This window comes from Macrobrachium rosenbergii, chromosome 41 (genome assembly GCF_040412425.1).
Source record: "Macrobrachium rosenbergii isolate ZJJX-2024 chromosome 41, ASM4041242v1, whole genome shotgun sequence".
In the NCBI taxonomy this organism is placed as follows: Eukaryota; Metazoa; Arthropoda; class Malacostraca; order Decapoda; family Palaemonidae; genus Macrobrachium; species Macrobrachium rosenbergii.
Window position 1 is genome coordinate 75374161 of NC_089781.1, and position 17579 is coordinate 75391739.

The following is a 17579-nucleotide window of genomic DNA, read 5'->3' on the forward strand; positions in this document are numbered from 1 at the left end:
TGAGTGGAGCACAAACACGCGAAGAAAACTTACTTCTGCTTATCCAGTCTGAAACGATTTTTTAAAACATTACTGCCCCGAGTGAGGATCGAACTCACGACCTTCAGATTATGAGACTGACGCGCTGCCTACTGCGCTATCGAGGCCACTAAAAGGCTCTATGTGGCCCTTTATGATTTTCATTAAAGCCATTAAATTTCTCAAACGACATATTTTCAAGAAATTTCATACATGTGACAAAGACATATTGATGACATTAAGTCAGGATTTTACTAAGAATGTCATCCTAAGAAAGAAAAAAACAAATATATAAATAAAAATTTTTGAGATCTGGATATCAGCACCTAAGAGTTAAGAAACTTTCCTTATTAATGTTGGAGTTGCCTTATAATCAAAGTATAAATTCTATAACAATAATTATAAATACTGTTTTTGAACAAACTGTATGTTAAATTGCCTTAACATTTCCTTCATATGCGCATGAATAAAATTTATAATTGATAAATAAACAATGAAAGGTTAGACAGGGAGGAATATATAGCTTGACAGACTGACAGATAAATAGCTAGATTTAGATAGAAAGGTAGAGTTTGTTAGCATTTTTTGTTGATAATAAGAATAAAACAATACCTACTGGATATAAAAAATAATAATCCTCTGCATTTAATGTTCTGTTGATTACAAAACTCAATATATAAAACAAATGGTTCAGTGAATATCACAATGAGTGCTTAGTGGCCTAAACAGTTGTTATTGTTCTAATTTATATCTAAAATAATTGTAAGTAACAAATAAATAATGCAATGATAATTCGACCATTTTCACTAATAAAAGAGCGAATAATATCATCAACTCAGTGGCATACAAGTGGAGGAAACTTGTTATTCATCAAACTTGAACCGATTTTTTAAAACATTGCCCCGAGTGAGGATCGAACTCACGACCTTCAGATTATGAGACTGACGCGCTGCCTACTGCGCTATCGAGGCCATTAAAAAGCCACAAATGGCCCTTCAAGATTTTCAAGAATGCTATTATTTTCCAGAAACAACACATTTTCAAGGAACTTCATAGTGTGATAAAATTCGACTAAGTATGCCATCCTGAGAAAGGAGAATAAAAATTTATAAATACAAAATTGTCAGAGCTGGATATCAGTACCCGAGAGTTAGGAAACTTGTCCTTGATGGAGCTGTATTATCGCAAATCGTGAATTTTTTTTAATAATAATTATAAATATAATATTTTACCAACCGGTACAGCAAATTGCAAGTATAATTCACGATGAGATGAAAAAGAGGCTAATAAGTTCATCTGAAATGTGTAGTATTCATAAGGACCAACTTTTCATAATTTCAGAAGTAGTCCTAATTTCTAATGAAATCTGAAATTTGAGACAATGAGAAACTGAAGTCAAATGGAGTTTGTAATACCCAAAAGAGATCTTTTGTTTTCCAGGACCGAAGTTGATATTGCCTTCGTGGGTGCTTGGAAAAAAATCCTTACAACTGTAAAATATACCATGAAATGCAAGAAAGGAAGTGAAAGACAGATAGATAGAGAGATAAATTTGGAGAGAAAGATAAAGGTTATCAACATTTTTTCTTAGTACTGAAAATAGTATTGGGAATGAAAAACAACCTCCTCTACACTAAATGTTCCTTGACTACAAAACTTAGTATACAAAACAAACGGTGCAATGATTTTCACAATGCATGCTTAATGGCCTAAACAACTATTTCATTTATTTATTTAAAGTCACTGTTTGGTGATACTAATAATATAATGATAGTTCAGTTGCTTTTATTTAAAAAGAATGAACAGTATCATCATCTGATTTATTCTTAAATATAACAGCCCCCAGTGAGGATCAAATCACGACCTTCAGATTATGAGACTGCCGCCCTGCTTACTGCGCTACTGAGGCCATTAAAAGGCTATACATGGCCCTTCAGGATTTCCAATAAGGCAAATTAAATCCCCCAAAAAACACAGTTTCGAGAAATTTTACAGATGTGAAGAAGACATACTGATGACATTAAGCAAAATCGTGACAAGGATTTGACCAAGTATGTTATATAGAAAAAGAAAAATAAATTCATGGATAAAATGTTGTCAGAACTGAATATCAGCATCTAAACATTTTCTTATTGCTTGAGATGCATTATAGTAAAACATAAATTCTATAAAAAAAAGTTGCAAATGTAATATCTGACCAACCTGTATATTAGATTGCAAGTATAATTCATGAAGAGAAGACAAACAGGATAACAAGTTGATTTGACATCTGGTGGTATTTATAAAGACCAACTTTTAAAATTTTCCGAAACAAGCCATTCCACCTAATTTCTAATAAAATCTGAAATCCCAGACAACTGTAAAGTGAAGTAAAATACCATTTGTAAGGACCAAAGTTAATATTTCCTTCGTGGACGCATAAAAAAAAAATCCTTATTGTTGTAAAAAAAATTAAACACAATATTACAAATCAGTGTAATATTCTAAACATTAAGTGATTATATTAAGGTATATATGAAATTACAGTCATAGAGTTTTACACGCTGCTCATAAAGCAGGTACCAACCTACATTTACATATACAAGTGAAATCGAAAACAGAACTTTTAAGGTGCAAGTCTTGGTGCCCTGCTGCTTTATCTTGAAGGATTCTTCAAAAATCTGTTCGAATAGATAATATAAGATTCATTCGTGAAAAATATTTACAATTTTAACATATATTTGCAAGATGGAGCGATAAAAATATACAGATTTTAAGTTTTTCATTACCCTCTTTGTAATGACATGAATACCACAGTATCCAAAATTTAATGTAATCATTTCAACTAATTCATTCATTAATCTAAATTTATTGTTAAAGATAAACACATATTACAGTGATAATATAGCTGTTCTTACCTACAACAGAGAAAACAGTAAAATTATCTGAGTGGAGTACAAACAAGCGAAGAAAACTTACTTCTGCTTATCCAGTCTGAAACGATTTTTTAAAACATTACTGCCCCGAGTGAGGATCGAACTCACGACCTTCAGATTATGAGACTGACGCGCTGCCTACTGCGCTATCGAGGCCATTAAAAGGCTCTATATGGCCCTTTATGATTTTCGTTACAGCCATTAAATTTCTCAAACAACAATTTTCAAGAAATTTCATAGATGTGACGAAGACATATTGATGACATTAAGTCAGGATTTTACTAAGTATGCCATCCTAACAAAATAAAAAAATAAAAAATATATGTATATAAAAATTTGTGAGATCTAGATATCAGCACCTAAGAATTAAGAAACTTTCCTCATTAATGTTGGAGTTGCCTTATAATCAAAGCGTGATTTCTATAACAATAATTATAAATACTGTTTTTGAACAAACAGTATGTTAAATTGCCTTAACATTTCCTTCATATGCACATGAATAAAATTTATAATTTATGAATAAACTATGAAAGGTTTGACAGGAAGGAATGTATAGCTTGACAGACTGACAGATAAATAGCTAGATTTAGATAGAAAGGTAGAGTTTGTTAGCATTTTTTGTTGATATTGAGAATAAAACAATACCTACTGGATATGAAAAATAATAATCCTCTGCATTTAATGTTCTGTTGATTGCAAACCTCAATATATATAACACAAATAGTTCAATGAATATCACAATGAGTGCTTAATGGACTAGACAGTAATTTGTCATTGTTCTAATTTATCTAAAATAATTTTAAGTAACTTTAGATTATGAGACTGACGCGCTGCCTACTGCACTATCGAGGCCATTAAAAAGCCCCAAATGGTCCTTTATGATTTTCAAGAATGCTATTATTTTCCAGAAACAACACATTTTCAAGAAATTTCATGGTGTGATAAAATTTGACTAAGTATGCCATCCTGAGAAAGGAAAATATAAATTTATAAACACAAAATTGTCAGAGCTGGATATCAGTACCTGAAAGTTAGGAAACTTGCCTTGATGGAGCTGTATTATTGCAAATCATGATTTTTTTTAATAATAATTATAAATAATATTTTACCGACCGGTACAGTAAATTGCAAGTATAATTCACGATGAGATGAAAAAGAGGATAATAAGTTCATCTGAAATCTGTAGTATTCATAAGGACCAACTTTTCATAATTTCAGAAACAGTCCTATTTTCTAACGAAATCTGAAATCTGAGACAATGAGAAACCGAAGTCAAATGGAGTCTGTAATACCCAAAAGAGACCTTTTGTTTTCCAGGACCGAAGTTGATATTGCCCTCGTGGGTGCTTGGAAAAAAAATCCTTACAGTTGTAAAATATACCATGAAATGCAAGAAAGGAAGTGGAAGACAGATAGATAGAGAGATAAATTTGGAGAGAAAGATAGAGGTTATCAACATTTTTTCATAGTACTGAAAATAGTATTGGGAATGAAAAACAACCTCCTCTACACTAAATGTTCTTTGACTACAAAACTTAGTATACAAAGCAAACGGTGCAATGATTTTCACAATGCAAGCTTAATGGCCTGAAAAACTATTTCATTTATTTATTTAAGGTCACTATTTGGTGATACTAATAATATAATGATAGTTCAGCTGCTTTTATTTAAAAAGAATGAACAGTATCATCATCTGATTTATTCTTAAATATAACAGCCCCAGTGAGGATCAAATCACTACCTGCAGATTATGAGACTGCCGTCCTGCTTACTGCGCTACCGAGGCCATTAAAAGGCCATACATGGCCTTTCAGGATTTTCAATAAGGCAATTTAATTCCCCCCAAAAAATACAGTTTCAAGAAATTTTATAGATGTGAAGAAGACATACTGATGACATTAAGCGAAATCGTGACAAGGATTTGACCAAGTATGTTATATAGAAAAAGAAAAATAAATTCATGGATAAAATGCTGTCAGAACTGAATATCAGCATCTAAACATTTTCTTATTGCTTGAGATGCATTATAGTAAAACATAAATTCTATAAAAAAAAAAGTCGCAAATGTAATATCTGACCAACCTGTATATTAGATTGCAAGTATAATTCATGAAGAGAAGACAAACAGGATAACAAGTTGATTTGACATCTGGTGGTATTTATAAAGACCAACTTTTAAAATTTTCCGAAACAAGCATTCCACCTAATTTCTAATAAAATCTGAAATCCCAGACAACTGTAAAGTGAAGTAAAATACCATTTGTAAGTACCAAAGTTAATATTTCCTTCGTGGACGCATGAAAAAAAAAAAATCCTTATTGTTGTAAAAAAAATTAAACACAATATTACAAATCAGTGTAATATTCTAAACATTAAGTAATTATATTAAGGTATATATGAAATTACAGTCATAGAGTTTTACACGCTGCTCATAAAGCAGGTAGCAACCTACATTTACATATACAAGTGAAATCGAAAACAGAACTTTTAAGGTGCAAGTCTTGGTGCCCTGCTGCTTTATCTTGAAGGATTCTTCAAAAATCTGTTCGAATAGATAATATAAGATTCATTCGTGAAAAATATTTACAATTTTAACATATATTTGCAAGATGGAGTGATAAAAATATACAGATTTTAAGTTTTTCATGAGTGCCCCCACGCTCATTTTTACATTACCCTCTTTGTAATGACATGAATACCACAGTATCCAAAATTTAATATAATCATTTCAATTAATTCATTAATTAATCTAAATTTATTGTTAAAGATAAACACATATTACAATGATAATATAGCTGTTCTTACCTACAAAAGAGAAAACAGTAAAATTATCTGAGTGGAGTACAAACAAGCGAAGAAAACTTACTTCTGCTTATCCAGTCTGAAACGATTTTTTAAAACATTACTGCCCCGAGTGAGGATCGAACTCACGACCTTCAGATTATGAGACTGACGCGCTGCCTACTGCGCTATCGAGGCCATTAAAAGGCTCTATATGGCCCTTTATGATTTTCGTTACAGCCATTAAATTTCTCAAACAATAATTTTCAAGAAATTTCGTAGATGTGACGAAGACATATTGATGACATTAAGTCAGGATTTTACTAAGTATGCCATCCTAACAAAAAAAAAAAAATAAAAAATATATGTATATAAAAATTTGTGAGATCTGGATATCAGCACCTAAGAGTTAAGAAACTTTCCTCATTAATGTTGGAGTTGCCTTATAATCAAAGCGTGATTTCTATAACAATAATTATAAATACTGTTTTTGAACAAACTGTATGTTAAATTGCCTAACTTTTCCTTCATATGCGCATGAATAAAATTTATAATTTATGAATAAATAATGAAAGGTTAGACAGGAAGGAATATATAGCTTGGCAGACTGACAGATAAATAGCTAGATTTAGATAGAAAGGTAGAGTTTGTTATCACTTTTTGTTGATATTAAGAATAAAACAATACCTACTGGATATGAAAAATAATAATCCTCTGCATTTAATGTTCTGTTGATTACAAAACTCAATATATAACACAAATGGTTCAATGAATATCACAATGAGTGCTTAATGGCGTAGACAGTAATTTGTCATTGTTCTAATTTATCTAAAATAATTTTAAGTAACTTCAGATTATGAGACTGATGCGCTGCCTACTGCACTATCGAGGCCATTAAAAAGCCCCAAATGGTCCTTTATGATTTTCAAGAATGCTATTATTTTCCAGAAACAACACATTTTCAAGGAATTTCACAGTGTGATAAAATTCGACTAAGTATGCCATCCTGAGAAAGGAAAATATAAATTTATAAATACAAAATTGTCAGAGCTGGATATCAGTACCCGAGAGTTAGGAAACTTGCCTTGATGAAGCTGTATTATTGCAAATCATGATTTTTTTTAATAATAATTATAAATAATATTTTACCAACCGGTACAGTAAATTGCAAGTATAATTCACGATGAGATGAAAAAGAGGATAATAAGTTCATCTGAAATCTGTAGTATTCATATGGACCAACTTTTCATAATTTCAGAAACAGTCCTGTTTTCTAACGAAATCTGAAATCTGAGACAATGAGAAACCGAAGTCAAATGGAGTCTGTAATACCCAAAAGAGATCTTTTGTTTTCCAGGACCGAAGTTGATATTGCCTTCGTGGGTGCTTGGAAAAAAAATCCTTACAGTTGTAAAATATACCATGAAATGCAAGAAAGGAAGTGAAAGACAGATAGATAGAGAGATAAATTTGGAGAGAAAGATAGAGGTTATCAGCATTTTTTCATAGTACTCAAAATAGTATTGGGAATGAAAAACAACCACCTCTACACTAAATGTTCTTTGACTACAAAACTTAGTATACAAAGCAAACGGTGCAATGATTTTCACAATGCAAGCTTAATGGCCTGAACAACTATTTCATTTATTTATTTAAGGTCACTATTTGGTGATACTAATAATATAATGATAGTTCAGCTGCTTTTATTTAAAAAGAATGAACAGTATCATCATCTGATTTATTCTTAAATATAACAGCCCCAGTGAGGATCAAATCACTACCTGCAGATTATGAGACTGCCGTCCTGCTTACTGCGCTACCGAGGCCATTAAAAGGCCATACATGGCCTTTCAGGATTTCCAATAAGGCAATTTAATTCCCCCCAAAAATACAGTTTCAAGAAATTTTATAGATGTGAAGAAGACATACTGGTGACATTAAGCGAAATCATGACAAGGATTTGACCAAGTATGGTATCCTGAAAATGAAAAATAAATTCATGGATAAAATGTTGTCAGAACTGAATATCAGCATCTAAACATTTTCTTATTGCTTGAGATGCATTATAGTAAAACATAAATTCTATGAAAAAAGTTGTAAATGTAATATCTGACCAACCTGTATATTAGATTGCAAGTATAATTCATGAAGAGAAGACAAACAGGATAACAAGTTGATTTGACATCTGGTGGTATTTATAAAGACCAACTTTTAAAATTTTCCCAAACAAGCCATTCCACCTAATTTCTAATAAAATCTGGAATCCCAGACAACTGTAAATTGAAATAAAATACCCTTTGTAAGGACCAAAGTTAATGTTTCCTTCGTGGACGCATAAAAAAAAAAATCCTTATTGCTGTAAAAAAAATTTAAACACAAAACAGGAAGGGACAGACAGATAGATAGAGAAATTTGGAGAGAAAGAAAGAGGTTATCCTCATTTGATTGTTAATAATGAGAATAAAATAATACTTTTTGGATACAGAAAAACAATCATCCTCGCTATTTCAGGTTCCGTGACTACAAAACCTAATATATAAAACAAATGGTGCAATGATGCGTGCTAAATGGCCTAAAGAATTTTTTTTTTTTTATTAAATCATGTACAAGCACTGTTAGTGATAAATAAATGCTACAGTGATGGTTCAACTGTTTTTACTTTCAAAAGAGGAAATAGTCACCTCATCTAAGTGAAATATATATTAGTAAAGAAAACGTTGTTGTTGACGTAATCTGAATCGAAATTATAAAACATTATTGCCCCGAGTGAGGATCGAACTCACGACCTTCAGATTATGAGACTGACGCGCTGCCTACTGCGCTATCGAGGCAATTAAAAGGCTACAAATGGCTCTTTGTGATTTTCAATGATGCCATTTAATTTCCCAAACAACATATTTTCAAGAAATTTCATAGATGTGAAGAAGACATGCTGATGACATTAAGCGAAATCATGACTAGGAACTGACTAAGTGTGGCATCTTAAGAAAGAAAAATGAATACACGAACAAAAAAATGTGAGATTGGATAGCAGTACCTAAGAGTTGAGAAATCTTTCTTAATGATTTAGGAGCTGCTTTATATGCAAAGCATAAATTCTAGGACCATAGAATTTGACCAACCTGTATATTAGATTGCAAGCAAAATCCGTAACGAGAAGGCAGACAGAATATCAATTTAAACCGACTTTTGATGAAAATTATGAAGACCATCTTTTAATAATTTTCGACACAGGCAAATGCACTTTATTTCCATTGAAATCTGACATCCCAGCACTCTTAACTAGAAACTGAGCTAAAATGCAGTTTGTAATAACAAGACAGGCCCTTTGTTTGCAAGTTAATATTTACATCATAGGTGCATGAATAAATCTCAGTTGTAAAAATAAACAATGAAATGGTAGACAGGAATGAATTAATAGCTAGACAGATATACAGATAAATAGCTTGATTTAGATAGAGTTTATCAGCATTTTTTGTTGATAATGATAATAAAGCAATCATTCTATCCATTCACTGCTTTGTTGACAACAAAACTTACTATAAAAACGAATGGTGCAATGATCATCACAATGTGAGCTTAATGGCCTGAAAAATTGTGATTTTAATAATTTGTCTAGAAGCTGTAAGTAATAAATGAATATTACAATGATAATTCAACTGTTTTTACTTACAAAAGAGCGAAAAGTATCACCTCAAGCAGAATATATACAGGTGGAGAACCTTGTTGTTGTTGTTTGTAATATCTGAAACAATTTTTAAAACTAATACTGCCCCGAGTGAGGATCGAACTCACGACCTTCAGATTATGAGACTGACGCGCTGCCTACTGCGCTATCGAGGCCACTAAATGATTAAAAATGGCTCTTTATGATTTTCAATAAAGCCATTTATTTTTAACATACCACACACTTTCAAGAAATTTCGTAAGCAAAATCATGACAAGGAATTGACTAAGTATGCATCCTTAGAAAGAAAACTAAATTCATAAATAAAACATTGTCAGACCTAGACATCAGCACCTGAGCTTTTCTTGATGTTTTAGATGCATTATAGCAAAGCATAAATCCTATGAAAACAGTTGCAAATATATTTGACCATCCCATATATTACATAGCAAGCGTAATTCATGAAGATAAGTTAATCTGACATTGGATGGTATTTATTAAGACCTACTGTACATTTAACTATTTCTAATACAGGACCATGCACTTGATTTCTAATGGAATCTAAAATCCTTAACCTCTTAACTAGATATTGAACTAAAAGGCTGTTTGTAATATGCAAAAAAAAAAAAAAAAATAAATAAATAATTAATTAAAACTTTTTCAAGGACCACAGCAAATATTACCTTTGTACATGCATGAAACAAATTCCTTATCATTATAAAAAAAAAACAATGTAATGCCAGACAAGGAGGAATAGATATGTTGACAGATAGATAGGTTAACAGAGAAAGAGAGAGATAACTTTTTTGTCAATAATGAGAATAAACAATACCTGCAGGGTGTAAAAAAAAAAATATCCGTGCCATAAATGTTCTGTTGACTGCAAAACTTAATATATAAAACAAATGGTGCAATGAATATCACAATGCCTGCTTAATGGCCTAAACAATTGTTCAACGAAAGTTAAATCCTTTCTATTTGTGATATGCAGCGAAAAATAGGATATTCCGTACATTGTTGTTTTGCCAGTTCTATGCCAGGACGAGGAGTTAGTTTCTCATTTCTAATTCAATGTTCATTTGCGTTAAACAGCTTTCCATAACTTTTCAAATATAATAGAGAGGAGAGAGAGAGAGAGAGAGAGAGAGAGAGAGAGAGAGAGAGAGAGAGAGAGAGAGAGAGAGAGAGAGGTCTAACATGTTAAAATCAGTTTGAATCTATCATTATATATCAATTAATCATCAGAAGATAATCTAATATAAACATTAATAAGGAAATTGGTGGTATAAAATGATCTAGGCACAATCTTTTTTCTAAAACAATTATATTGGAAGAAAAATAACTGATACAAAATGCAATCTAAATGCAGAAAGTGTCTACATTAACTTTGTGACAACCTACAGTAGGTATTGACGAACAAGGACAAATGGAAATGCAATATAATTACCTTAGTTGGAAGCTTGATGTAGAATCATTTCAGCAACTTATTCTTTGAGAACTTATTTTGTATATTTGACAAGGTCGTACATACAAGACGGATATGTAACATCATCACTATAATCAAACATATTAGGATCCAAGTGTGTGGAATACAAATTTTAAATATCTTTATTACACTGAAATAACCATCAATAGTAAAACACTTTTAAAAAAGCTTCAACTATTTTTTTCAATTTGTCAACATCTAACCAGAATGCACAAATGATTAACACTGTTTCATTAAGCGAATGTAGTAATGCTTTTCAAAACTTCTGCCCCGAGTGAGGATCGAACTCACGACCTTCAGATTATGAGACTGACGCGCTGCCTACTGCGCTATCGAGGCCATTAAAGGCCAACAATAATTTAAAAAAAAGCCATTTAATTTTCAATAATTAACAGCCTTTCTCCGAATTTAGTAGGATATGTGAATTACATTTAGATGTCTTAAAACCGATTTTTTTATGGTATCCTGATAGCAAAATAAAAACAAAATAAAATGGGTGATAACTGGAAATAAGTTCCTAATTTATACATAAACTTGTCAGAGATAATAGAGATGTTCCTAATTTATGCAGAAACAATAATAGAGCTTTGTTACAGAAAATGCGAGCTCACATGCATCAATTAGAAAATTAGATAATATATATATATATATATATATATATATATATATATATATATATATATATATATATATATATATATATGTGTGTGTGTGTGTGTGTGTGTGTGTGTGTTGTTTGTATATAAATGGATGTATGTATATGTGTGTGTTCCAGCATAACTCTGAAATGCATTGAGCAATTTCAACCAAACTTGATATACATATGACTTACTATTTCGAAAAGAATACTGTGGAGGTAAGACATCACTAGCACCAAAGGGCACCAAAGGGGGTGGGGGTGGGAAGGGTTTCCCTGAAACGGGGTTGGTTCTGCCTGTAGACTTATTAAATAAACTCTATGAACTTATTATACCTCTTTTCGGTATACATACGGCTTACTGTCTGGAAAAAGAGTACTGTGTGGGGGTTAAGACATCACTGGCACCAAAAGGGTGGGGGTGGGAAGGGGGTGACATGTAAAAATAACCAAAAACGACAGATATTAGTGTCTAATCCATAGTTTTTGAGGTCACTAAGATGAACAGTCAAATTCCCAATGCCCTTTAAGTCCAAGCTCAGCACTGATAGGAAGGAGGGGTGGTGAGAAGGGGTGAAAAATAAACTGTCAAAAATGACAGACATTATCCATAGTTTTCGAGGTTGTTCAGATGAATAGTCACACTCCTGATGCCCTTTAAGTCCAATTTCAGCCCTGATAGGAATGGGGTTGAGAAGGGGTGAAATATAAAATATAAAAAATGTTGGGCAATGTAACTCAAGCAATTATCTTAACAGGAAAGAGAGAGAGAGAGAGAGAGAGAGAGAGAGAGAGAGAGAGAGAGAGAGAGAGAGAGAGTTTATCTGTTGTCATTCAGAGTTTTCCCGGTCAGCACCAGGTTGGTCAGCTAGTGCAGTATAGAGTTCAGCTAACCTGACATGATAGTGTGGATGGATTAATGACCATAACATTTGAAAACAAAACTGCTCATTTTGATAACTGAACATTTTCTATACAGGTTAATGTTAAATAATGTTTTGTAAAGTACAATACTTGTTTTAAATTACAGACAGCGAGTTTTTTCATTGTGTGTGTGTTCAATCTCAGCACTAGGAGACTTTTAGTATTTCCTCGTGAGCATATATTGAATTTGGTCAGCTAAACCTCTTTATCATTTAGGTCCTGGTGTCATTCGTTTGTTTTTCAACATTTCTATCAACTGCCATTGTGACAATAACCGCAAGAAGCCCAGTAACCAACGGCCACACCGTTTTTATACAAAACTCTGAGACAGTCATACAATTACCAATCCTTTCAGTCCCAGAGCAAGAAGATGCTATAAGCCAAGGACGTAAATTCACAATCAGCCGGAACTCCTGGGAAAAGTCAGTAAAATTAGCCACTCTATTAGGAAACAAAAGGAACCCCATCAGAGTCACATATGGCCAAAATTTCTGATACGCGGTAATGGTCACTCATCTGAGTTGCTGAGATACCTCAATTGATGTTTGTTTATCATTGACTAATTCAATATAAAACCATGAGTATAAAGGGTCGGATGAAATCTTAGTATTTTTATTATTAGGTGTGGTGTGATCTTTAATTTATTGTATAACTATAAAAAACCTCTTAGGTGCTATATTCACCAATGTATGAAGTTCTTGGGGGTCTTCTTTGTCAGTGTACATGAGCACTGTGTGTCATGATTCAGCTTGATTTCCTATATTTGCAGGCCGCCCCCCCTCTCTCTCTCTCTCTCTCTCACACACACACACACACACACACACACCCACACACACACAAGCGGATTAAGACAACACTGTATTTTTCCTGGGAAAAAATGTACAGCTGGCTTCGTCTTGAAATTCTGATAATTTCTGGCGGAAAACCAAAAAATATTTGCCAACTAATATATGCAGTTAAATAAACAGATTTTAATGAAACTACCAAGCATGTGGAAAATACTAATTCTATAAAACGTTGCGGATGATTAAATGAGCCGTCATTGCAACCACTTGCTAAAGTGTCTGTATGTGAAGCTAGAATTTGCTGCCAGATATTAAGATTTGATGATGAGATGGAGTATAAATATTTCCGAATACAAGCGCCACTGAACAGCCTTGCTGGCTGTCACGTTAAACCTGTCTTTACTCAAACGGAGTTTTTCTTGAATTACTGTTAAATACATCCATGAATATGACCAACATTACCTGGTATCAAAATGGTCCAGAAATTGGTTATATTTATAAAAAAAAAAAGAAGGCTACTGGATTCTTTCAGATTCTAATCCAGCTACCCACAAAAATCTGTATTTTCCCCGAAATTTAGGTCTTTTTCAGGTCTCTCGTCAAAGAGAGAAATATCTACATTTTTCTAAAATTTCCAGAAAAATCATTAGAAAGTTGGTAAAAGGAGTAAACATACTGTTTAATATATGCCTCTCTCTCTCTCTCTCTCTCTACACCTACTTCTCAGCAACTATTTGCTTCAAAAAATTTAGATCTTTAGTTTGCTAAGACCAAAATTAACTTTTTCTTCGAAGTTGCACCAACATGTTGCCCTGGCGGTTTTTAGAAAATAAAACCGAAAAGAGAGAGAGAGAGAGAGAGAGAGAGAGAGAGAGAGAGAGAGAGAGAGAGAGAGAGAGAGAGTTCCACATAATATCTGTGTTGGAAATTATAATTAAGCAATGAAAGCATCTACTGGGTAAAAAAAAAAAAATAATATGCACTCCATGAATATTCGGCTAACTTCAAAACATAATGATATAAAAAGAAATGGTGCATCGACTGTGGCAATACGTACTTAAATCATCCTCAACAATTGTTCAATGAAAGTTAGATTTTTCCTGCTTGCAATACCCACTTAAATATAGGTTTTCATACTGCGTTATTTTCACTCGTGATATGTAGTGGAAATATTTTCATACACCGCTGTTTTCCAGCTTTAAGTCAGTCTGACAAAACAGTTCTTCTTTTACAAGTGCAATGACCATTTACTCAAATAATGAATTAAAATGTTATGCGGAGAGAGAGAGAGAGAGAGAGAGAGAGAGAGAGAGAGAGAGAGAGAGAGAGAGAGAGAGAGAGAGAATTATCATATACATTAATAAATTAATCTGGCTTCAAAAAAGACATTAATTTTTTATACAGCAATTATACTGAAGTTATAATTGCAACTATGATCACAATGTTTTTAATTTTGCAAATCAGATTACATCACAGATCTGTATATAAGGGGATGATTAAAAACAGAATTGCCTACAGGCTTAGTCTCCCTGTGTGCCAATTCAATGACTTCATATAAATAACAATAAGTGATTTAATATCTGATGTGTGAAAATACCAGTGGGTTACTGAAACAAAATTTTGTTTAACGTGAGTGTCTGTCGCATGTATTATCATTATTATTTTCTCCGGTACTCTAGAGTCTAACGCACCAAAAACCAACTACTGTGTAGCAGTTTCTGAATCATTTTTGTTACTTAAAAGCGACCATCAGTGAACAAATATTTTTATGATATTTATAACATTTTTTTTATGAATTCGTGAACAGTTTGTGGCACTGATGCGCTGCCTACTGCGCTACCATGTCCATTAAATGGCTTCAAATGACTTTTTAATGGGATTCTCTATAGGGCTACGTAATTTTTGCAAACCCAAATATTTTCCATAAGTTTCATAAAATCAAGCAGCACTTTCTGATTACACTAGATAGAATCATAACCACGGTTATTCATGACTAAAAAGGAGAACAGAAAATCTGTCCTCGAGCCATTTGAAACTTACAGTCACAATAAAACTCCATTGTAGCACACATGCATATTATCACAGAGCAGTTACAAAAGCCAAGGCTCAACAGACATGATAAACATACAGTAATAGTGCACACTCAGAACGAATTAAGAATAATTTATCAATCAAAGGTTGATAATTTTTGCATCGACAAACAGTGTAATTTCTGATAAACGTCGACACACACGACTTCCAATAAAAGTCGCAATCATAAAAAAATATCATTACTCACGGGGAATAATCCTTGATGAGAGTATGTGACTTTAGAAAATTTCAAGTTTAAAAACTAACTTCTGTTGAAATGAATAATGTTGAGTATCTCAAAAATAAAAGTTGAAGCAAAAACAATGTTTGTTGCGATCAAATAGGAATCCTTCTGTACAAGAACCATAATTATTTTATATTTGTACATACGGACTGAAAATAATTCTCTGTACAATTATAAAAAAACGGTAAAATCCAGAGAGAGAGAGAGAGAGAGACTGGGTAAAAAAATGATCCGCTCCATAAATGCTCTGTTGACTGCAAAACTTAATATATAAAACAAATGGTGCAATGAATATCACAATGCGTGCTTAATGGCCTCAACAATTGTTCAGTGGAAGTAAAACTTTTTTTTTTTGCGACATGCAGCGAAAAATATATTTCATACTGCGTCATTTCGCTAGTTCTTAGCTAGGAGGCAGAATTTTTGTTTTTTTCCTTCCTCACCAATTCATAGTTCATGACACTTTATGCCAATGTAAAGCTGCGGGGTGTGTCTCCTGTGTTGTTATGAACGTGACTTGTAATGACATATGCATATAAAACATAAGGATTCTACTTAATAAATATATCATCAGCTAACATGATGTCTGAAAAGCAATTATGATTTATCATGACTATACTACAATAAAGTGGATGGATGCTAAATGCAATTTCATACTGAATCATATCTACATGCTCAGACAAATAGGATGGATGGATGGATTATGAAATTTAGGGACAAGCCCAAGCACTGGGACTTATTTTGGTCATTCAGCGCCGTAATGAAATGAAATAAATAACATAATGAATAATGAAATGTAAATGAAGGTGATGACAATCTACAGTGAGAGACAACGTAAAACCATATTTCACAAATCACATATATACATACATACATACATATATATATATATATATATATATATATATATATATATATATATATATATATATATATATATATATATATATATATATAAAGAATAAAAAAATTAAATACAAATAAAAGTGTAAGTGCATACTCTTGTATGCATAAGGTAATTAGTAGAATTAGATAGTAAAACAAGTTAAATTTTAGAATATACATCAATGTCTTTTAAGAATTTTACAAGGTTGTCGATATCAACATCGTCTCCTAAAATATATGCAAGTTGTTTCCTTGAAAGACCAAATTTCTGCGGGCAGCACATATATAGGACAAGACACCAGAATGCACTCGAATGTTGATATATATATATTATATATAATATATATACATATAGAATATATCGACTATCAAATTTAAATACAAATGTGCATACTCTTGTATGCATAAGGTAATTAGTAGAATTAGATAGTAAAACAAGTTAAATTTTAAAATATACATCAATCTCTTTTAAGAATTTTCCATCATAGTCTCCTAAAATAAAGCAAGTTGTTTGTGGCAATTTCCTGCGGGCAGCACCATATATGGACAAGAATGACCAAGCACGCATCAGTCATCAAGAATTGGCAATCCGGGAATGAAAACAAGTCTCGTTCAAGTCAGTCCTCCTATCTCTATGAACTCAAGACTGCCAAAAATTCAAATCAGGTCTAATTGCCTTCAGTTTCTTATTTGTGGCAAGGAGGTTTGAGGACCGCCGCTCCTGCCATTTTCGGCGTATGTAGCTTCGGATAGGAGACTTCCTGTCAACGTATGGAAGTTCATGGATATCTAATGATCTTTGATTACATACCCTTTTTTGCTCCTCTATCAGCTTTTTCATTACTTTGATCCCAAATGGTTAGGAACCCAGCATATTGAAATAGATTTGTGCTTGCAAGAAATTCGAAAAAGCCACTCATGCGTTTTGAGAATCAAAGGATGGGATTATATGAGACTATTTAGACTTTCCAAAACACTTCTAGAATCCGAATATATTACAAATGTCTTTTTGTTGGTGCGATGAACAATAGCTAATGCTCTATTAAGTGCAGAAAGTTCTGCTGTATATACCGAAACTGAAGGAGGTAGCTTTGCTGCCTCATAAGAAACTTCTGTAATTACAGCTAGCTCAACTCCCTTTCTCGTCTTGGAACCATCTGTACAAAT

At 32.5% G+C, this 17579-nt stretch overlaps 7 non-coding genes across 7 annotated transcripts; all 7 read right to left on the reverse strand.

Annotated features, from left to right (window-relative positions):
• Positions 1-73: 73 nt before the first annotated feature.
• On the reverse strand, positions 74-146 carry TRNAM-CAU (transfer RNA methionine (anticodon CAU)). Its single transcript has one exon. It is a non-coding gene; the product is annotated as a tRNA-Met (tRNA).
• Positions 147-916: 770 nt separating this feature from the next.
• Positions 917-989, reverse strand: TRNAM-CAU (transfer RNA methionine (anticodon CAU)). The gene has a single exon. It is a non-coding gene; the product is annotated as a tRNA-Met (tRNA).
• Positions 990-3016: 2027 nt separating this feature from the next.
• TRNAM-CAU (transfer RNA methionine (anticodon CAU)) lies at positions 3017-3089 on the reverse strand. Its single transcript has one exon. It is a non-coding gene; the product is annotated as a tRNA-Met (tRNA).
• Positions 3090-5839: 2750 nt separating this feature from the next.
• On the reverse strand, positions 5840-5912 carry TRNAM-CAU (transfer RNA methionine (anticodon CAU)). The gene has a single exon. It is a non-coding gene; the product is annotated as a tRNA-Met (tRNA).
• A 2560-nt stretch (positions 5913-8472) lies between these two features.
• TRNAM-CAU (transfer RNA methionine (anticodon CAU)) lies at positions 8473-8545 on the reverse strand. The gene has a single exon. It is a non-coding gene; the product is annotated as a tRNA-Met (tRNA).
• Positions 8546-9484: 939 nt separating this feature from the next.
• On the reverse strand, positions 9485-9557 carry TRNAM-CAU (transfer RNA methionine (anticodon CAU)). Its single transcript has one exon. It is a non-coding gene; the product is annotated as a tRNA-Met (tRNA).
• Positions 9558-11133: 1576 nt separating this feature from the next.
• Positions 11134-11206, reverse strand: TRNAM-CAU (transfer RNA methionine (anticodon CAU)). The gene has a single exon. It is a non-coding gene; the product is annotated as a tRNA-Met (tRNA).
• Positions 11207-17579: the final 6373 nt, after the last annotated feature.